The sequence below is a fragment of the Rhincodon typus genome, chromosome 7, assembly GCF_021869965.1.
Source record: "Rhincodon typus isolate 14 chromosome 7, sRhiTyp1.1, whole genome shotgun sequence".
Taxonomy (NCBI): domain Eukaryota; kingdom Metazoa; phylum Chordata; class Chondrichthyes; order Orectolobiformes; family Rhincodontidae; genus Rhincodon; species Rhincodon typus.
In genome coordinates, this window is record NC_063338.1 from 16,228,197 (window position 1) to 16,251,301 (window position 23,105).

General features: G+C 40.2%; 1 protein-coding gene across 37 annotated transcripts in view; it reads left to right on the forward strand.

Moving 5' to 3' along the window:
* The first annotated feature begins 1,162 nt into the window (after positions 1–1,162).
* The window catches only part of pcbp3 (poly(rC) binding protein 3), a 108,847-nt gene continuing 86,904 nt past the window's right edge, over positions 1,163–23,105 (forward strand). For 12 of the 37 annotated variants that reach the window (XM_048598867.1, XM_048598875.1, XM_048598876.1 and 9 more), the window contains exon 1: positions 1,185–1,647. The gene's annotated coding sequence lies outside the window, so the exon portion shown is untranslated. Of the gene's footprint in view, positions 1,648–23,105 lie in introns of all 37 variants that reach the window. The other 25 variants (XM_048598890.1, XM_048598882.1, XM_048598886.1 and 22 more) reach the window with 14 other exon arrangements.

Here is a 23,105-nt window from a genome sequence, read left to right on the forward strand (position 1 = left end):
AGTAAAGCAATACGAGGAATGTTGGATCAGCCATGATCTTATTGAATGGTGAAGCAGGCTTGAAGGGCCGAACAGCCTACCCTGTTCCTATTTCTTACGGTCTTATCAAATACCATGGAAAAACAGGCTATATGGTCCACTCCAGTGAGTACATTTGAACCATATTTCGTTGGCCATTAACCTGGGGGAACCAGAGGAGTGTGAAAGATATAGATACAAGTTTAACTTTCACGTTTCAAAATGTGCTTTAAAGCACCGTTTAAAAGAAATCAAAATAGGGCTGCAACCTTGCTTTAGTTCCTCTGGTTTGCCACTAAGCAGCAAGTGACCATACTTCTGGGCACAACCAGAGTGTATTTTGCCAAGTTTGCGTCTGAAGCTGAAATGACTACGCTTGCACCACGCAGCCCTCGCCTTTTGATTGGAGTTTTATGAACGGTGTGACCCCAGCAGCATGGTTACATACTGACTTCTGATTGTACGAGGAATGGACGGGAATGGGAGGGCCCCAGCATCTGCTTTGGGGCCAATGAGGACTGCGGCTTCAGATCACGAACAGTAGTCTCGATCACAATTACCTTGCATGTCATTGGCCTGCCGTCGAATTTACCTCCTCCCTACCCCCTCCCCCTAGAGCCGCCTCCTAACGGAGGCCTTCCACACCTTGAGCGTGCGGCATCCGCCATTGCTGCCCCTCGCCCGCAGCCGGCATCGCGCGGCTGCGCACAATCGCATTCGCGATTGGCGGGCCTGCCTTGTCACGCGGGAAAAGCCGCCTGTGGATTGGTCCCTGCCACGAGAGCGTCAGTGTTCTGAATGGAACTGGACATGGCGGGATTCGGGGTTGTGGCATGGCGGGGGTGAGGGGAAGACAACTCTCTGCCGCTATTGGTTGAATAAGCAGCAGCGGCGGTGATTGGTGGGGAGGTGGGGCCGATGTGCGTTCGCACCGCCGTGATTGGCGAGGGCGGGGCGGCGGCCGTGATTGGCGGGATCGTGTGCGCGTTCGCGCCACCATGATTGGCCGAGGGCGGGGCGGCGGCGGCGATTGGCGGGCTAGGGTAGGGGTTCGCGCTGTCGTGATTGGCCGAAGGCGGGGCGGCGGCGGTGATTGGCGGGGCCGGGTGTGCATTCGCGCCGACGTGATTGGCCGAGGGCGGGGCGGCGGCGGTTGGGCTCGCGCAGTCAGGCCCGTGCAGCGGTTAGTACGTCTGGCGCTCAGTCCGAGAGGCGGCGACAGGAGCGGCGGCCGGAGGGCGGTTAGCGGCTTTCCCCCCCTTCCCCCCCTCACTAAACCTTTCCTATTTACCCCTGACCCCTCCCCTTCCCCCCTTTTACCCTTGACCCCTTTTCCCCTCCCCCCTCCCTTCACCTCTCTCCTTGGGTATCCCTCGGTCTGGCAGTCGTTGCCCCGAAGGGACGCCGACTATTGTTCCCGCCGAGCGATTCCTTCCCCCTCCCCCTCTTCCCACCCCTGCCCCTCCTCCCTTTTCCTTTCCCCTCTCACCCCTGTTCCTGAGACCGGTTCCTCGGTCCCTGGGGTGGGGACACGCTCTGGACCTTCACTTGTACCCCCTTCTCCTCTTCGGACCCGCCCCTTGTTCCTGGCACAGCTCCGGCCCGGCTTACCCTGGACTCCCGGACCTGGTGAGTTTCAGTAGTTAGTTTTTTTTTAAATGGAGGTAGTGGGATTTGTTGGTTGTGATTTTGTTTTTTTTAAAGAAACAAAAAGTACATTCACCGCCCCCTCCACCGGCTGCCTGCGCTGTGGTGTCCTGGGTGTGGTTTCCCTGTGTACCCCAGGCTGTTGAGACTGATGGTGTGGTCAAGGCTGGGCCTTTGTGCCTGCCCTCACTTCCAGGCCATGTGGATGCTTAGATGGGCGTCGTTGGGCCATGTGCCCACTTCTGTGTAGGTGTTGTTGCCCAGCTGGCCGCTTGGGCCATCTGTCCACTTGAGAGCCCTAAATAAGTATGGTGCTGTCTGTCTGCAAGTTTTGTCTTGTGAATGTTTATTTTAATCACCCTGTTCGGAAATATTATTACACACCTGGGCCTCCTAGCTTTTTGGTACGGGCAATACCAGTGCACCACAAGTGCTCATGAATGATACAGAAGTTTCCACTTTGGTGTGGCTGCTTCAGGGCTTTGCCCTGAAGTTCTGATAGCCAATTAAATTGGCTGTTTTATGCTGGACTTGATGCTAACATTTGGGTACATGACTGCTGTGTTTGGTTAATATGGATGTCTGTATGCAAGGGCACAATTCATGCAATTGATTTATAATTATAAGTTGATCAATGCTTTAAGAGTCAATATCACCAACCTAGTGGGAATGGGAATTTTAATTAAAACCCTAAATGTAGTAATTCAGTTTGGTTGCTTGTATTTATTGTATTTATTTGAACTATTTTTGGGGGAATAAAAAGCTAATTTTAAACTGTATAAGATTGCTGTATTTATAATCTGCATTTTTGCAGTTACTACATGTTTAGTGAAAATTATAGTCAGCTTGTGACTTCTGTTTGTATGGCCAATTGATGCTTGATAGTGCCAAGTGAGCTGTGTTTGAATTGTTGAGAAAATCGTGGCGGTATTGTGCTTGTTTGAGGTAGTTTACATCTTCTGTTCCTTGATGATTGACTGCCCCTTTTATCCAAATACCATGTGGATTTTTTTTTTCAATAGGAAATGTATGCTTTGGAAACGTTTGGCAGCAATGACAGAAATCAGATGTTTAGTTAGTTTAAAATCTTAATGGCATAGATGTGACCATTTTTAAAAAAAGACAACTTCACAACATTTAAATTTTAACTTTTAACTTTCTATCATCCTGTTAACCCTTTTTGAAGACTGGATCTGTGTTTATGCTGAAGCGTTGACAGAGCTTGGGTAGATTGTTTAACAGTTAATGTAGCTTTGTTTTAGTTAGTTCATTAACCTTTCAAACGTTCTCCTAGCCTTGTGGTTAAAATCTTTAATATACATGCAGTTATGTCCATGTGCGTAGTTGGCATTTATCATTGGACCTTTGGTGTCAGCTGACATTCTGTTGATGCCAGGTAAGCAGAATAGGCCAGAATTCGTAGAATTGTGGAATGGTTACATCATAGGCCATTTGGTCAGTCAAATGTTTCTTCTCAAAGAGCAATTTAAGTACATGCATCCCCCTTGCTCCATCTTTTACTCGTGGCCCTGCAAGTTTTTCTCAAGTTCATACCAGTGCTATTTGAAAGCCACAATTAAATCTGTCTCCACCTTGGTCTCAGGCAACGAATCCCAGAATTTTACAAGTTGCTATGTAAGGAGGTTTCCCTCACGTTGTCTTTGTTTTTTTACCAATCGCATGAAATTGGTGTCCTCTGATTATTGGTCTTTCTACTGTTGGGAACAGTTCATCTCTATCGACTCTGTTCAGACCACCACCACCATCACATGGGAATACGTCCCTTGTTCCTGGAACTGTTACTTCAGTGCTATTTCCAATACTTTCGAATCCCTCCTATAGTTTGGGGCTCAGAACTGTGTACAGTGGTCTAGTTGAGACTGAAGCAGATTTTTTTTAAAAATGCCATAAACTTCCTTACTTTTATATTTCTCTGTATATGTGAAATCCAGGATCTGGTACACCTCGCTAATTGCACTGTTGACTTACTGTCACCTTCAATTCTTCATGCAGAAGTAACCCCAGGTCCCTCTACCAGAGTCATAGTCATCCAGCACGGAAACAGACCTTTCCGTGCAGCCAGTCTATGCAGATCATAATCCCAAACTAAACTAGTTAACACCTGCATGTGCTTGGCCCAAATCCCCCTCAAACATTTCTTACTTGTGTATTTATCCAAATGTCTTTTAAATGTTGTAACTGTACCTGCATCCACCACTTCCTGTTGAAGTTCATTCCACATATGAACCATTCTGTTTTTAAAAAAAAATTGCCCCTCGTCCTTTTTAAATCTTTCTCCTCTCACCTTAAAAATATGCCCCCAGTCTTGAAATGCCCACCCGAGGCGAAAGATACCTGCCGTTCATCTTATCTATGCCCCTCATGACCTTATAAACCTCCTATAAGGTCACTCCTTAACCTCCTATGCTACGGTGAAAAACGACCCAGCCTATCCAGTCTGTCCTTTATAACTCAAACCCTCCATTCCTGGCAACATTCTGCTAAATCTATTCTGAACCCTCTTCAGCTTAATGATATCCTTTCTATATTAGGGCGACCAGAACTGGACAAAGTACTCCAGAATAGGCCTCACTAACTTCTTGTACAACTTCAACATAACGTCCCAACTCCATACTCAAAAGTTCTGAGCAGTGAAGGCAAGCATGCTAAGCCTTCCTTAACTGCCCTACGCAAATGTCAAAGAACTATGTACCTGAACCCCTAAGTATCTCTGTTTTACAGCACTACCCAAGGCACTATTTTTAATTATATAAGTCCTGCCCTTGTTTGTTTTACTAAAATGCAATACCATACATTTATCTGCTGCACTTCAGCCATTGATCCAATTGGTCAAGATTTCTTTGTAATCTTCAATTACATTCTTCACTGTCCACCATACCACCAAGTTTGATGTCATCTGCAAAATTACTAACCATGCCTGCTATCTTCTCATCTAAATCATTTGTATAAATGACAGACAGAAGTGGACCCAGCACTGATCCCTGTGGAACACCATTGGTTACAAGCTTCCAGCCTGTAGTTTGCAGTCCCTTTCGAATTCTACCATATATGTCATAGTTTTGTCATCTGTGAACTTTGAAACTGTGCTTTGTAACTCGAAGATCAGGACCTGATGTATCAGCAAGAGCAGGGCTACTAATACTGAGTGTGAGTGACACTTTCTAAAGTTCCCTTTAGTCCAAAAAATTCAAGTTGCCGTTACTGTTTCTGCCCTCTGGATAATTTTGTATCCATATTGCTTCTGCCCCTGTTATTTCTGTAAGCTCTAAATTTGCTCATACGTTTGTACTGCACTTCATAAAATCCTGTTTGAAAATCCATGTACTTTACTTTAACAGCACTCAGATAGTAGGAACTGCAGATGCTGGAGAATCTGAGATAACAAGGTGTAGAGCTGATTGAACACAGCAGGCCAAGCAGCATCAGAGGAGCAGGAAAGCTGACCTTTTGTGTCTAGACCCTTCTTCAGAAAAAATGATTTTTAACAGCATTGTTGTCACCAACCTCCTATAGTTTGGAACCTGTCATTTCTTCAAAAAAGTCAATCAAGTTAGTTAAAGAGAATTTACCCTCTTTATGTCCGTGGTTTTGTTTAATCCACACGTGTCTGAGTGATTTAGTTTTGTTCTCATTATTTCTGATGTTAAACTGTGTTGTTCTGTACTTCCTGGGTTTATTCCCTATCTTTCACAACTGTATTTATTCAGATGTGTCTATACAAAAATATGTATAGAACCTTGCTCCGATCTATTTTGACCTAGGTTTCCATTATTGCTGTAAATTCATATTCGCATGTGGTTCTGTAGCTGTAGCTCTCAAATCTTATTTACTGTACTGCCTGTGTTCATTTAATGTGCAGAAAATCTGATTTGAGCCTTATTACATTCCCTCTTCGGGAATCTTTTGTAAGATTCTCAAAGTTAGCATTCAAGTTCAGCAGATGTTGGCTTTTATTTTAAAGGGAATGAAGTATGAAAGTCGGAATGTTTTGCTAAAACTACAGTAGGCATTAGTCCAATCACAGCTGGAGTTCTGTGCAGTGCTTTGGGCCCCTTTATCTAAGGAAAGATATACTGGCATTGGAGGCAGTCCAATTGAGTAGGTTGGTCCGGTACTCATTGGAATTAAGAATGAGAGAAGACCTTGTTGAAGCATACAAGATTCTTAACGGGCTTAACAGTGTAGAGGCAAAAAGGTTGTTTTCTCTTGCAGGAGAGTTTAGGACCAGGCAGCTTAATCTCAGAAAGAGGGGTCACACATTAAAGACAAATGAGGAAGAATTTATTTTCTCAGGGTAAAGAATCTTTACCATTCTTCACTGAAGAAGGCTGTCAAGGCTTGGTTATTAAGTGTACTTAAGGCTGAGATCAACTGAGTGACCTTTGATTCCTTCACAACTGATAGGGAGAAGGAAGGCAAGTGCAAGTTGAATGGCCTACTTGTTTATCTTATGGCCTCTTGCTCTGAACCCTACCTAAAACTTAATATTTCTTCTCACGTTATCAGGGTTTCCTAACTTTTTGTATACCTGTTTTCCACACTTGGCTTGTTCTGATCCCTTGCCGGATTAGTTCATGTCCTTCCAATAGCAGTAGAAAAGTTCTCTTCAAGAACATTGGTCTTGACTGTTCAGTTACAACATATCCGGTCTGTACAAATCCAATTGATTTATTTCCTTCAGTTCCAATTCCTAGGAATCTAAAGTTCAATCTTCTGTAACACCTTTTGGCTACACGTTCATCTCTGCAACCTTTGTACATGATAGTGAGTGGCGCAGGGAGTAGTATCTTTCCCAGATCTCCAAAGTTTGCTTGCTGCTAAATGTTGGCCATCAAACTCTGGCATTGAAATGGGTAGTGTAGTTTTTGGAGAAGTTATCGTTACAGAGGATGGAATGTAGATGTTTTTAATCAGCCTGTTCATGTGTTATGAGACCTTTGGAGCAGGTGGGACTTGATCTGGGCCTTCTGGTGTGTAGTAAGGAAGAAAATTTTTCCTTTTTTAATAAAGGGGTCAATAACCAAGGGGCATAGAATTTACAGGTAAGCACACTACCACTGTGTCACAAGATTCCTTTTTTGAAAAGGGATGCCCTTCTTCACAGACAGCCATCTGTGCAAAGATCAGTTACACCCATGATTAAGTTGAACCCCAGTCTACTGTATAACAGGTTGGCATACTAAGCAACATACCAGAAACTTTTGAAGGGTGGACTATTGTTTATTTTAGTAAACAACCTGTTCATAGATGTTGTTACACTGGAACAGGTGGTGCTTGAATCAGGGTCTCCAGGATCAGAGGTAGGGACACTACCACTCCATCACAAGAACCCTCTTAATGTTGTAGACTTGGTTATTCCGGGGGTAATAAAATCATTGTTTATCATAAGTTAATAATCCCAACTGAACAGGCAGCTCAGAAGGTGTCAGACATTCTGTTGGAAGGAACAAGTGATAGTTGTTTTTGAATTCAAAATCTCTTGTCCTTGCACCCATTGAGGTGGTCCGTTCATTTGGGTATTCTTGTTAGTTCCTAAGTGCCGTTCACATGGTTACATCATGCTGTTTGTTTGATCCTCCTGCATACCTTTTCTTTTACCCTGTCAAACCCCAATCCTTCAGTCATGGTGGTATCTCCTTTCTGTTGCCTTCCAGTCTTGATTTGGCTGATTCTGTACTCCTCAGCCTTCCCTTCCAGCATACCTGTTGGGCCGAATACCACTATCCTCCTTTCATTACTTCCAACATTGGATTGGCTGTCTCTGTCCCCTCTCCTTTTATAATGTACTTTAACTTTGTGAATAAAGCCTTGGTCATAAGTAGGTTTGTGAATGATGATATTAACATGGTCTTGACAGGAACACAGCTGAGGGGTGATGGCTGCTTTTCTATTAATGAAGTTTCTCCATTTGTCTACTTGCAGTGCTAAAACTGGTATGATGTTCTGTCCTGCTCCAAATCTTGTTAGTCCATTCTCCTGAGTATATGCCAAAGTTCCCTTTGGTATTTTCTCTGCTTCTCTCCTTTGGTGGTGCACCAAATAATACTTACCATTCCACAGTAAGTTCAACTTCCATATCAGTTGTCCAACACATTTTATGGCCATCTCGAATGGCCTTGCTGTGTCCATGGTAGCTACCACTGGTAAAATCATTTTGCTGTTTTCTGATATCACTTTCCACTCTCATTTTGTAAAATCCAGCCAACCATATTTTTGTTTCTCTCAGGTCACTATCAAATTGTTGACTGTGTTCATTTGCGTGGCTAGTTACAGCTTCAGTGTCAGTTTTGTCCTTTTATTCATTGAAGTCATTATTGTTCATCACTCTAGTCATTATCTGCTATTGCTCTTCATCTCTTCTCCCTTGAGACCAAGGGACATTTGATTTGAATGTATAATGCAGACAACTAGTTTAAGAACTAATCACCAAATTTGACAGGACCGTGTCTTCTCTATTGGTACAACTACTCAAGTCAAAGTTTATTCTGGAATGCAAAGATAATGCTAACTTCTGTTCACAAACCATTTTCTTAATTAGTATTCCATGATATATTTATCCTGTACTCTGGTAAGTGCAAACAGCTGATGGATTTTAATGTCACAAGTCTCGAGACTTTTCAGCTGCCCTTGCTGCTTTCCTTTGCTGATTAGACCACGATTTTTCCATGTTACCTGCTGCCTTAACCTGGAGTTCCAGTCTTGCTGTACGATTCATCCCTGTTCTTTCTTTGAGCTTGTGTTGCCCAAGAGTCTCACTAAGTGTCAACAGTGAGCTATGCCTGGTCTTACTGTTTTGACTTTGATAGCTTTCGATTATGCAGCAGCTCCCTTGGACTGCCTACTTCAATTTCTGTATTATCAACGGAATCCAACTAACTCTTCCAATATTCAATCATTCACCACACAAAATTGTACTCAAGATTCAGGTAGCTATCTTGATTAACTTGTGCCATGACTTGTTCATTCACCATCCTTGTGCTTGCCTGTTCACGCAAGCTTGCAATCTAGCAGTGTCTGGATTTTTAAATTCTCATGTCATCTTATTCCTTTTATTTTCTTCATCTATTAAAATTCCAGCTGCTCAAACTGGTGAGATGACTGCATTCTTCTTTAATTGATCCACTGTTGGCAGCCATGCTTTCATTTGCCTTATCTCTACCTTTGGAATCATCTCCACCTTGCTATTCTTTTTAAGATGTTCATTAAAATCTACCACTTTGGCCATTGACCCAGATAGCAATCTTGGTCTCATATTGATTTGAAGTAGAGTAGAAAGTTAAGTGAGTTAGGTGCACATGCTGCATCTTGTCCACTGTTACCAATTAAGTTGTGTATCCATCTTGAATGCAGATTCCATGTTATAATCCATGGAAGTTTCACTATAAAATGCAAATAGACACCACAGCAATCTGACTGCTGAGCTGCATTGTCCCTGTTCAGTCAATGCACTTTTTTCAGAATTGCTATTTTTAGTAGCAATACTACTCTACACAATGCTAGTCTCCACATTTAAGCACAAGCTGTGAGTCAAATTCTGTAAGTAAGTATACAAGGTGCTGGAATGGTGTTATCCTCAAATCAGGTCAGATGGTTTAGCCATATGTTATTTCCCAATCTTGGAAATACATTGAATATTCTCAGTGCAAAACGTTAGATTGAAAGGATTTAATCAATTGTGCCAGACTAAATGGGTGATGAAGTTGACTGATGTGGAGGGGAGGTAGGAAATACATCAAAGCAGAAATTGCGTTTTTGTTGGCTGAGCTGGATCAGAAACCTGGGAGATGCAGAATTTGACTTGATGCAAGTTGCATTAGGTGATCTCACCTTAAGCAACAGGATGTTAAAATTTACTTGAATTGTTGAATAAGGGTGGGAAATCAGTTGGGTTTAAGTTCCTAATCACTTTGCAATAGTACTCTCTCTATTGGTCTGCATGTGTTTAGGTGGAATTTATTTTATTGTTTTTCTGACGCTCCGCATGTTTGAATAGACATGTAGCATGTGAGAAGTTGGTGGCTTAGTGGTGATGTCACTATTCTGATAATCAAGATGCCCAAGGTAAAGCTCTGGCTGGTCAAATTTAGATTCAGTGAATAAATCTGGAATTGTAAGCTCATCTCGCTAGTGGTGTCCATGAAATTGCTGCTGTTGTACAAGCCCATCTGGTTCATCCAGCTCTACACCTTCTTATCTCAGATTCTCCAGCATCTGCAGCTCCTACTATCTCTGGTTCATCCACGTGCTTTAGGGATGGAAATCTGATCCTTTTGCTCAGTCTCTGATCTATATGTCGGGAATGATGTAGCAATTCCAGGGCAACTGGGCAATAAATACTGACGTTACTAGTGATACCCATGAGCCATGAAAAGAATATAGGGAAACGAAATGGGCTCATGAATGAAGAATTGTGATGGTGCTGAATGTGCTGTGGACTCTTAAAGCAAAGAATAAAGACAGTTGCTGGAATTATAATAAAACACAGCACTCAAAGGAACTTGTTTCAAATCTATCTCTGCTGATTGATGGAATATCAGAGCCTTATTTGGCAGGCCACAGGAAGAACGCATTTCCTGCTTCTGTGGAGTTAGTCACTTGTATAAATGGATTAATTGAGGTTGGCCTACTTCAGGCCAAAATCCATTTTCCAGAAAGCAGCTGTGTGGCCCGGCTGTCAATTTATAAATTGATGGCTGGGACAAGCCTCTAAATTTTGCCAGGATCTGCGCCAAGCTTCTATGGTGCAACTCAACCTCAGCATTCTGGATAAGGAAAAAAAAAAGTTGAGACTTTACACTGCTTGTGTCTGAAAAATTGTCTTGCCAGTTATGCTGTTGCTTGGAGGTTTGTTTCTTGTCTGCAGGATGCTCTCGTGCCTAACTTGTGTACAGTCTATGATTGCCTTGTGATCTTGGCAAGTGTATTGTCTATTTTGAGGCACTAGTGTAATCTGTTATGCTATTCAATGTGCTTTTTTTTTTCAAAAAAGTATAATTGTCATTCCTGGTTTGCACATTGGTTAAGTCACCTTACGTACCCCTCATTTGCCTCAGTTACTGCTCACAATTGGTTTATCAGTACTAAAAATAAAATTGAATTCAAATTAATCATTGTCTTTCCTTCAAAAGTAGTCTCATCGCTAGCATTTCTTTTGGTAAAAACAGCAGTTAAAAGAATTTGTTAAATTTGATAATTGTAAAAGCATTTGAATGGGTTTCTGATATCATTGGTATTAACCATAAGGATTTACTAACAAATTGGTTGTATTTATTGATTATTCATATAAATGGCTCAATTGCAATAACCTTGTGTTAACGTGAGCATAATAGCCTAATTAATATTTACCAGTTTGTTACTCAATACTTTTCTTTATTATCTTTTACCTCAAATTGTTGAGTCAATGCTTAAGATATGGAATGTTCCTTTATTCACTCAGTTTGGTAATTGGAAGAAATTGAACATAATATCCTTGTTACTGATTATGGTTGAGTTATATTGTGCCTATATTTGACTTCATAGAAAACACTTCAGGTTCTGATATAAAATGATTTGAAAAAGCCCAGTAAATAGATAAATGGATGGGAGCAGTCGCACACTGTGGTATCTGCAGGCCTCTCTAGCAGTTGTGCATTTTGTGCTAAACTTGTGTAACCTGGGTGTGGGACAATATTCTTGCATTTTAATCACTTGTGGTAGTTTGTTCCTTGCTGTTGGCAGAATCTTTTAACACTGAATGAACTGGGTCTCCTGGCCTAGAGGTAGGGACACTATCACTACTGCAAGAACCCAGAATTTAATGCCAATCTTTAACTGTGTGTGGTGATGAAGAGTATTGTCTACGGTTTGTATGGAACTTTGAACGACTTCTGACCGAGCAGGAATGAGAGTCCAGTTCCAAATCAGGATAGTTTGTGACTGGAGCTTGATGCTGGTGTTCCTGCACGCTTGCTGCCTCCCATATGGTAGGAGTTATGGATTTGCAAGATGGTGAAGAAATTTTAGCATTAACTGGAATCAACCTTGCAGGTTGTAGGAATGGAATTTAGTCATGCTTAAGCTCTTTTATGAAAGTGTATTCCTTTCAGAGGAACACCGGAGTGATGCAAGCAAAAAACTGCAAATGTTGGAGCTGTAAAATTTAAGAACACAATGTTGGAGAAATTCAGCAGTTCTGGAAGCATCTATGGAGAGAGAAACAGCCAATGTTTCAAGTCTTTTAGAACGTTGAAAAATTCACAAGGAGTAAATGTACTGTTCAGAACTGTTGATAGAAATTCTTTTAAGACTTCTACAGAAATTCAAGGGATCCAGGAAAGAAGCAGTAGGCATAGGATAGCAAACGCTTGGAGACAACAGAGGAAGTGGAAGTTAACTTAATTGGAGTATATTTAATCTATTTCTGCAGCGATAAAAGGAAAATATGTCACGACCGTGATCTTAAGATGGTACTTGTAATCTTATACAGTCATTCACAACCTTGATGTCCCAAAATACTTTTGAAGTGCAGTCATTGTCTTTGCTTTTGCATGCATAATATTCAACAGCAGTATGATCGTGACTAGGTGTTCTGTTTTTGTGATGTTTGAGGGATAAATATTGACCAGGATGCTGGGATAACTTACCTGCACTTTGTCTGATGCTTACTCTATTGGAGATGCCCAATTTTTGAATTTGTGTTGCAAGGGATCATGCTCCACCTGGAAGATCAGTTGGTGCAATTTGATACGAAGATCATTGTACCTTAAATCCACTTTGCTCTGTAGTTTAGTTTGAATCAAATTATATAAACATTAATGGTTTTCACAAGCTCATGTGGAGCAAACCTGAAGCATAATGAGGTCATGCACTTGCACTCAGTAACTGCCCATAATTGTTTCTATAAAGCATACATTTATCATGAGTGCATACTTAAGATGAATAGCTGTTAAGTAATACTGAGTTTAAGAAAAGTATTGGATAAGCCCTAAAATATGATTGGCAGGTTATATTGGTTACTTCATTCCAAAATGAGCAATTGTAGATTGGCATTTGCACCAATGAATATTGCTAGGGATAAATTGAGACCTTATTAAAATACATGATTTCTTGCATTCATACTGGAAAGTATCTTCATTTGACGTGTATATAATTCATCATGGTTTTTTTTAATCCCTGTTTTGATGTCTTTGTATTCCTGTGTGGCAGCTGTAAATTGGATATAGTCCTGTGGTGCTTTTAGATCTTTGTCAATCCTGCTGCTAAAATCGAAATGCAAATACTGAATATAAAACCTCTATTGTACAACTAATGCCTTTTCAGCAAGATTCTGGTCCCAGAAAATAAAGTCCAGTTAATTATTACTCTTTGACAAGAAACTTGTTGCTTGTCTCCGTTTGATTTATCTGGAAAACTGAATGATGTATCTTAGTGCTGTTTCTGGAGTCTTTGAACAAAGTTTCACATGGAAGCCTGTTACTGGCTTAAGGCAGAAGTTCAGATAAAACTGAAATGATTCGAAATTTCAAGCCGATGTGAACTTCGCCAGGAGTCTGCGAAGGCCCCTTTTTGATGTCTGCCATCAACTTGCTTTACACGGAGTTTTAGCATCTGGTCAAATCTGCAGATTTTATCAAACTAGCTGGGTGGTTGAATGAGAAGCCAGCCAGATTTTCTAAGATTGTTAATGAATATGCAGATCATTGGCAGTTGCAGTTTTATAGGTGTAAGAGATGTGCAAACTGTTGAACTTTTGGATGTCTTTTGGGTGGTATGTACTCAGGGTTTTGGGAAAGAATCCTGTCATTTTAATTTGACTTCCTGATTTTTGCAAAATTAAATTCTTTTATATATGAATATCTCCAAAAGCTAGCTGTGTGGAAATGTTCTTACATTTTAGAAGCTCGACTTTCCTACTGGCTCTTCCTGTGCATGATCCCATTTGTCCCAAATTAGCACAAATGAGAATGGTAGCTTGATTGTGATTGAAGTCTACTTATAGCGTTGGAGTATCACATCTGTCTCTTGCAGCATTTTAAAAATGTCTGCAGCCTGTACATCTAGAAGTCAGGAATTTCATTACATTTCAATGCCTGTAGGAAATGTACTGCAGCTGTTTTGCTATGGTATGTACTCAGTTCACGAATGAATTCATTGAACAATTTTAAAAAAAGGGGGACCAGTGAACTCCTTGCTTTGTTTTACAAGCCTGGACTTTAAAGTTGAAATATTAAGTTGGATTGTACCTTGCTGATTTTGTCAGCAAGCAAATCTTATGTTGTCACTTTCAATATTTGACAACTGGATTACTGTGCACTTCACTTGGAGACTATTGGGTGAGGATGCATTTGATTGGCCATTGGTTTCCATTGCTGTGTGTGTTCAGTAAATTGGACAGATTAGATTCTGGAATCCAGAAGAACATGGTGTGGCCTCACTGAACATGAGGTTCGAAAACGGCTTGACGAACCTGTAGAGGGGTTGTTTCCCACGGCTGGGGAATGTAGAACACGAAAACAATCTTGGGATAAGAAATGAAATGTTCTTAGTCATTTGCTGAATATAAAATCATTACTTGAGAAAAATGGCTGATTGTTAAATGAAACAGCTAAATTGTTTGAGTGCATTTAAACTGCTCTCTGACCAGTTATAGAATCTGTTTTCAACTGCAATTCCTGATTTGTATTGCAGATAGAATATTCTGATGAAAACAACCAAGTTGACATTTCAGATATGAGCCCTTCATCAAAGCTGGGTGTGCTTGTAGATGAGCAAGTTTGAGGGGAAATCTGTACAGCTATAAATAACACAACACAAGTGAAGAGCAGAAGATGGTTAAATGGCAGAAATGGAATTCAAATGAGGCACTGGACGCATTTTGAAGAAAAATCAAAGATAGGTTAAACATTTAAGGCACGTTGAGGGTGGATTTTGTTTACCCTAAATTCCTGGGGTGTCAACACATTCTGTGCTTTAAATTTTGGATTAATTTTCATTGTCTGATACTACCACCTGCCATTTAGCCATCTCCTGCTTTCCAGTGCTGGTCTTATGTATTTTCCCTTTTCATTGCTGCTTTCCTGTTCCTTCATAAATGTTTTTCTTGACATTAAACTATATCAGAACATTGCTCAGGGTTGGATATGGTTCTCGGCTCAAGGGATCAATGGGTATCAGTGGGAACAGGATACTGAGTTGGAAGCTCAAATAGCTGAATGACCCCTTGTTTTCTAAGTTTGGTTTCTATGTTGGGTATTGTCAGGAAATTCTGCTAAACTTGTTTTTAAGGGTATAACAATGTTGATTGATCAAAGCTGCTCAAAATTTTTTTGTTTGGAGATGCACAACATCCCGTTGTTGTCATTTTACGTCATTTTACAACAAGGTGAAGAAAAGCTAATTGGCCATTTTGTGCATTTTTTCTTTCAACACTTTCATTATTGCTTTCTGTTGATCTGCCAGCAAACCTCTGGCATGGCGGTCAATGCTCCTTTACATGTTGGCCATGTAATTGAATGGTGTGCAGGCCCTACTCAAGACCCCTGCTTTTTTCAAAAAAAGGGTGGTTTCGCAATTTTACCTGCAGCAATATTCTTTCTTTGTGTCAGTCACAAGAATCTGTGAGTAGTTATTCAGCTTTAGTTGTTTTTCGATGATTTCTTGAATGTTTGCAGGTTGATTTTTTTTAATGTGTTGGAGGTTAGTTATATTGCAGTGTTTTTCATTGCTAACATCTAGCAAGTCAAAAACCTTGAATGTTGAGCAGAAATAGATGGAGATTCATTTCTACCTTTTTGCGAACTAATTTAATGTGATTCTCTAAACTGGCAGTTGAGACAATCAGATCTTTCCAACTTGCTACTGCTTGCAAGGTTTGTTTTGATAGCTGCAGTCTGAGGTCACTTACTCAGGATATCTTCCAAATATCATGAGAAAAAGGCATCAGGGTGGATGCCCCATTTTGCATGGATTTGTTACTTAATTGCAACACATCGGACTACTGTCCTCCTTTTAGTGAAGGCATTTGTTTGGAAGAGGGCACAGTTGAGGCTTTGTTCTTATAATTTCAATGTTGAAACAGGAATTCTTTTGTGCACTGTTTGTTGGAATCATGATTTGCCTTTGTGGGTAATCGTCATGTGGATGTATGAATATCTTGGGCCATTGACTTTTTCCCCCCCTGTGCCCGGGAACCTAATGCTTGAAACGTGTACAGTGCAGTGTACGCAGGGTATATTTCATTGGTAGAATGGAAATCATCAGTGTTCTGTTGCTTTATATTGTACAAATGGTTTAAAAAAAGTCATAGATGTACAAATTTTCTGTAACTATTTATTCTGTGCTGCAATGTACTAAAAATTTCAGTTAAAGGAGCAACCTTTTAGCAGCAGTGTTATGAGCATAGACTGATTTTAAATCTGGGACATTGTTTATGTAAAAATCTGTAAATACAAGTTTCATAATCATAAGTGCTATAACCAGTCATCTCAGTGACTGTAAACATGAGATGCAATTTATAGAGAATTCCCCAGAACTACTGTTATGGATTCTGGATAATTGTATCATTTGGAGTGAAATTTGTATTTAACATTAAGTTTGTAAGATGAGCACAATATTTGATACCCTCACCAGAGGAGACTATTGTTACTGTTCTTTATTCTAAGAGAGGGCATCAATGTTTCAGGCACAAACGCTTACAAGTGTCTGCAACTCATGAATGAGGTTTCCAGTGTGCTGGTTCATGTACCCTTGGTATTCAACATGAAAGTGTACTGATGCACTGGCTGAGGAAAGATGGTAACGGTGTTAATGAGATTTACCTGCTTATCTATGGCATGAAGTTCTCACTCGGGGCCTATTACTGCTTCTGTTGCATTCTTTCAGAATCATTAGCCTCCATCTCTGGTTCTGCCCTGCTAGTGAGATGGGGCATCCTTGGGGATGATGTGGAGTTGTATAAGGTTTTGGTTGGGTATAATTTTTGAGGCAGCTGTTCGAATTGTCTGAGCTAGCACCTGGTTTGTGAGTGCCTTCAGATTCTGTTTCAGTTCCTAGATCATAGCCAAGTGGATTGTCTGGTTTATTATCTCACTTTCAAGAATTAATACATGGAGTGGTATGTGGCTCAAGCCATTTATAGGCTAGTCTGAACAAGGACTGCAGGCTTCTTTCTCATTAGGCCATTAGTTAACAAGCTGGATTTTAGGAAATTGGAGCAATTTGACTGTCACTGCTACAATTATCAGTTCTTATTTTGATTACTATTCTTTATTTTGCCTAGTAACACCCACTTTTCATTAATGATTGGAGGCTTAAACAGTTTGATTTGGAAATTGACATTTAATTTCTGATTTGAGTTCCAAATTGGGTCCAGGATATCCAGCACTTCCTTATCTTTAAGTTTCAAGTTACAGCCCACTTAGAGGTAGTACTGTATGAAGAGTTGTGGTTATCATTGAATTACTTTTCCACTTATCTTTTGGTCTTGGTAAGAGACACCTGAAAAACAAGATGAGGCTTCAACCTAAAGTTTGAGTCACATTCCCAAGGGAAAAGCCAATGACAGTTTTAGCAGATTAACAGATCCATTTTGATGGCCAAGGCATTTTCATGGCAGCTGAATGCATCCTTTTGTTTTCACAGCTTACAATATCAGACAGAGCCACTTCTAGATTTAGCAGTTGTGCCTGCCTATGAAGTGCTTGTGTTCAGTTAGCTGTGGAAAAACCCTACAAAAAACTTTTAAGCATAAATAGCATGTCATCACAAACTGCAGTACCAGGAATGACTTGTGAATCAGTGTAAATTTAGTCTTAGGTGCAATGGTTTCAAGCAAGCTGAATTAGTCTCTCCAAGTAGTCCTGTTGTTTCTTAATCTGAATATCTATATGTATCTCAACTTTTAATATTTTTATTGTATAGCATGTCACCTTTGTTTTTCCTTTGTAATCAGGTGCTTAACAGGCTTTTAATTGATTTCTGTTGAACTTTAGTTGTCTTTTCATCTTCACTTGTAGTGAATAAAACCATGGCACGGATAATACACCCAACCACCTGTGACATCAACTTTTAATAGTTACCACATCTTGATCATTGCGGTCTTATCTAATATTTCCTATTTTGGTTTCTCTGGAAGTGATCCTCAGACAAGGCATTACCATTTGACCCTTTGATTTCTGTTGTCTATTGTCTAGACTGTTTGTCATTGGATGCATCAGAACTGCAAGATCTTCTAACAGTAACTGAAGATGTGTGCTGATTAATGAGATGAAGTTTTAATCCTTGGTTCCCAAAGCTGTCTGGTACACAATTCAATCCTACACTTGGGCATATAAAAGAATTGCAAAGACAATCCCACAAAGGCAATGTTGGAAGTTCTATACCTACCAATGCAATCTGTCTGAGCAGGGGGACCATTGGAAACCTGGAAATGCTTTTCTTGGAGTCTGAAGATGCTTGTTTCATTTGCTGTTCAATTGTCCACCAGCACTTATATGGCAAAATGGCAGGACAGCAGAGATTTGGTTTAATCCAGTTGTAAAATTGCTTGACTGTGTATTTAAAATACACATTCCTCTGTTCCTTCTGTTTGGTACCTCACTTTTCGATTTGACTTGGTGCTGCTGCTGGGTTGTTTTGTATTGACTGAATCCAGTCTGGTCTGCTGGCTTCACGTCAGTGGTAGAGTGAGGGTATGCCAGGCTCTCGGCTAAGTTACAGATCATGGTGGAATATAAACCTGTTGTTGAAGACCCCACAGCATTTCAAAAGATCACAAAACCAGAATTTAGTCCATTGAATTGCTCTGCTATTCAGTAATCAGTATTCAAACAATGATCCCCAATACTCTTGCCTTTTTTCCCCATAACCCTTCATTCTCTGATTTAAAAACCTGTTCATTTCAGAATTGAGTATATTTGACAACATAGTCTTGGCTCATACTACCCTCCTGAGATGATGCCCTCTGGTCCTAGACTGTCTGAGGCAAAATGCCTTTTCTGATCTAGCCTGTCAAGCCCCTGAGGAATATTGTATGCTTCAATAAGATTGTGCCTCATTCTTCTAAATTCAAGTAAATTCAGGCACAACTCAACCTCTCCTCATGTGACAGTCCCTCTGCCCAGGATAAATCTAGTAAGCTTTCTCTGGGCAGCCACCAAAACAGTTACATCTTCCCTTGAGTAGGGAGACCATAACTTTTCAGTTTTCCAGATATGGTCTGACTGCCTTGTTATAGTTTTAGCAAAACGCCCCTATTTTTATACTCGGTCTTCCCTATTAATTGCTCATTTGTATTCTAGCTTTTTGTGATTTCTGCGTATGAATCCCAAATTCCTCTTTAGCATTCTACAGTTTTTCTCCATTTAAATAACATTCAACACCATGTTTTCCTACATCACATTCCATCTGTCAAGTTAATGCCCGCTTGCGTAACCTGTCTATATCCCTCTGAGTAGTTAATCTCACCACTTGCCTTTCTACCTATTTGTCATTTGCTAACTTTATGTTCACTTTTCTAATTCAAGTCATTAATGTGTACTGTAAATAATTGTGGCCCAGCACTGGTAAATTTGACACACCACTAGATATTAGTTGCTATCTTGAAAATGCCCTCCTTATCCCAATTCCAGCTTTTATTAGCCGATTTTCTTATCCATGCTAATATTCTGTTTTGACTACAGCATCTATCTTAGTTAAGTAGTGTTGTGTGGTACTTTGCCTTTTGTAAATCCAAATATATTACGTTCTCTGCTTCCTTTTATCCGTCCTGCTTGTTACTTCCTCCAGGATGCTAAAATTTGCCATTAATGACCAGTTTTGAACTACTAGATCTGTTCTGTATTCATTTAGCGTGCGTGTCACAAATATGGAGAGTATACACAGTTTGAAGAGAAGTCTTTGTCTCTGCAGTGACTGCAGCAGAGTGTCATACTAATTTTACCAGATACATCTGTGGTGGATGGATTGATGAATGAGTGAAATTACACCTTTCCCTTGATTCTCACACCTTCTACCACAGGTGTTGTCTCAGGTCTTTCTTTTGGGGCTTGGTGCTTCTGAGCTGCCTGGTAATAGTAGTTAGTTTTTCACCCAGAGTACATTATGATAGGTGACAAACGAAAGAAGACTAGGTTGACTGCTTTATTCAAGTGAAAGCAGGAGTCCGTTTTCCCCCCCACTGGCCAGTGGGAACTTTACTCCCTCCCCCTACCTCCATTGGTTCATTAGGTGTCTTGAGAGAGACATGAATGCCTTGGGAGGTTGAAGTTATTAGAAGATGTGGATCATCACCGTGTAATTATGAATGCCGTGCAGATCAATCGTAAACTTAATGGCAGTATAGGTTCAAGGCTAAATGATCACTTTTTTGTTCCTGTATTCCTAGACACTTCTGGTTGCAATGAGAATTTGAACAGTTTTTTTCTGACATCGGAGTTCGGAGCGCTCCTTTTTCACTTGCGATGATTTTACTAATGGAGGCAGTTTGCAATGCTGAAGGTTTTTTAATGACCTGGAATTTAAGTTCTATTGCTAAAGGAGAGGAACAAAGTTCAGGAGGGACATTTGTCATTGGGTACCTGTTGTGTAACTTACCTACGTTTCCTGTGAGAGCAGCTGCTCATGTCGCTTACCCCCTCACCCCCACCCCTAACTGGAATTGGATGTGTCACCCACTTTCTACGATGCAGAAAGGCATTGTTTGGATTCCGAGATCTAATTGTAATCAGTGGCATGACTACTTTTACAGGTAGTCAATAAATAAGCTTGACTAGCAGCATCTGTGGAGGAAAAAACATAAACAATTTGGGTCACTGGACTGGAAACGTTAACTCTGTTTTTTCCTTCACAGATGCTGCCAGACCTGCTGAGCTTTTCCAGCAATTTCTGTTTTGTTTCCTGATTTACAGCATCTGCAATTCTTTTTTTATTTAATAAGCTTGACTTACTGAACATAGAATAGTGCTTTGTATTTATCTTACACCCTTACTCTTACCTAGATTCTTCCATGGTGTGGGGGGTGTCTTTCTTAGGGATGGGATGGAGAGCCTGGCTTCTCTGGCAGAGCTAATGTGTGGGAAGTAATTAGGGGTCAGAGACCTGAAGGTGTATGTGTACAAAGCATGAACATGGTGGAGCAGGTTGCGAGATGAAGGCACGTGGGATCCTGTGATTAATAAATAGAGGCATTGAGCTCAAAAGCAAAACCTTTTATTAAAATACTTGTTAGACCTGAACTGAAATGGTACATATAGTTGAGGGCATCACACTGGAAGGATGCATAAGCTTTAGAGCAGTTGTGGACAAGGTTCCATAGAATAAATTGTTGAAAGGTTTCAATTATATGAGCACTTTGAGAAGCTGCAGTTTTCAGACAAGGCTGAAAGGGCGTTTTAATAGAGATGTTCAAAATCATAAGGGGGTCTGAACAGGTTTACCTAGGAGGAGTTGTTCCTGTTGGTGGAAGGTTGTAAGCCCAAAAATACTGATTTTTAAGATGATTGGCAAAAGGAGCAACACTGACAAGGGCAAAATCTTTTAACCAAGTGATTGGTTACAATCTGCAACATGCTGCAAGGGATTGTGGTGGGGAAACCAGTTCAATCATGGTTTTTAAAAGAAAATTGGATAAGCTATGGAAGAGAGATCTGGCAGGTAGATGGCGATTAAGGCACTGGAGTGGCTGCTGGCCGAGTTGGTGCTAACCATTTGGGATTCTTTCAAATTGTCAATAGATGACGGCCAAATATAAAATCTAGATGTTTTGGCATAAGTGCAGAACAGAAAATAGCATTGTGGTTTGTGTTTCAGGATTTAGTGTACTGATTGGAAGAGATTAGTTATCACATGTCTGTTTACTTTTGTTACCTATGACAAGTTGATATAAATGCCAACTTTTATGTCTTGCTTACACTTTCAAAGTTTGATGTTTTGGTAAATTGAGACTGACAATTCCTAACGTAGCTGGTTGCCTTTGAAAATATTTTTGTACCTTCTTGCTGGTTGCATCAGGAAATGTCATTTTCAAATTCCAATCCACTGCTATATTGTCAATCTGGAGTGCATGATAACGTGTATTGAAGGAATGCTCCTTAAAGTATGTTGTTTTATTTGTTGACAATCTGCATACTCATGGGCCTGTGTTAAAGGTGCATGGCAGTATTTTGAATAAAGTAGCGAGTTGTTCTTCTTCCTCAATCACGTGAAGTATCTTGTTCATGGGTCATTATGGTGTTCATCTGCTTTAATATGGATAGTGGTTTAGAAATAACAATTTGCATTAAAATATGGTAGGCACAATGTAAATGCAAGCTTGTTTTGGCAGTGGTAGGCAGGAGTCTTGTTGTCTTGTAGTTTTAATTTCCACCATAACTGAGATTGAGTTTGTGATAGCATTGGATTATCAAATTGAAACACACTGACAAAATTAAAATACTAAAATTCATTCTTGTTTTGAAATCCGTGGCAATTACCCCCTTGCTAGTGTTAAATTTCATTTGTGAAAAATTGTGCAATCAATCCTATCTGGCGTGTTGAAAGATAAGATATGCAAAAATATTGCAACCCTATTCCAAACAAGGAATTGTCTTGGTGTTCTGACCAGCATTTGTTTCTGTGATCAGATGTCACTAATAGCAATCCATATTTATTAAAATGGCAATAATTTTGCATTGCTTTTCGATCTCAAATGTAAGTATTGAACTGTGATTTACACCAATGTTTTCTTGTTGCTGTGTATAAAGATAGTTTAGTTCCCTCTAGTGGCTGGTTGCATTAGTTTTTTGTTAGAACTGATATTTTGTTTGGCTTATTCAGATATGTAAAAGTAAGAAGTTTCCACTTACGGCGCAAATAATTTTTGCTATCTTTCTATTTCAAACATAAGGACAATTTTACGTGCATTTAAAAATTAGACTCCCTCCAAAATACAGAGGCACCTTGCATTATTTGTCCAGGAACATTTTTATATGTTTAATGTTTTAAAAATGTATTCTGTTGAACACTTTAAGATATCCCATTGTAATAACTGCGTCTTTATATTTTTCTTTATTTTGGTTTGCTTTAAGAGGTGATGGGGAGATATTTGAGGCCCAAACATCGTTGAGAGTATGTTCAGAGCAAGCTTCGTCCAGAGGTAGACTGTTGGTTTGGTTTTTAATTAGAATGCTTGTGTGAGCTCATGGTTATAAGCGTGACAACAGCTAGCTGGCTCCGGGCATGTGGACAACTTCTACATGACCAATAGAGGTTGAAGTTCTCCAGACTGAAACAGACACTTCTTGTTTTTTGTTTCTCTGCAATGTGAAATAAATAAAAACTGGGAGATGACCAGTTATTCTAACACCACCATTTGCTGTAAACTCTTGTCCCTAACCAGTGACTGACAGACTGAAAATTAACGTGTCAACTGCCTTGTGTCTTTAGTAAAGACCTGAAAGAATCTG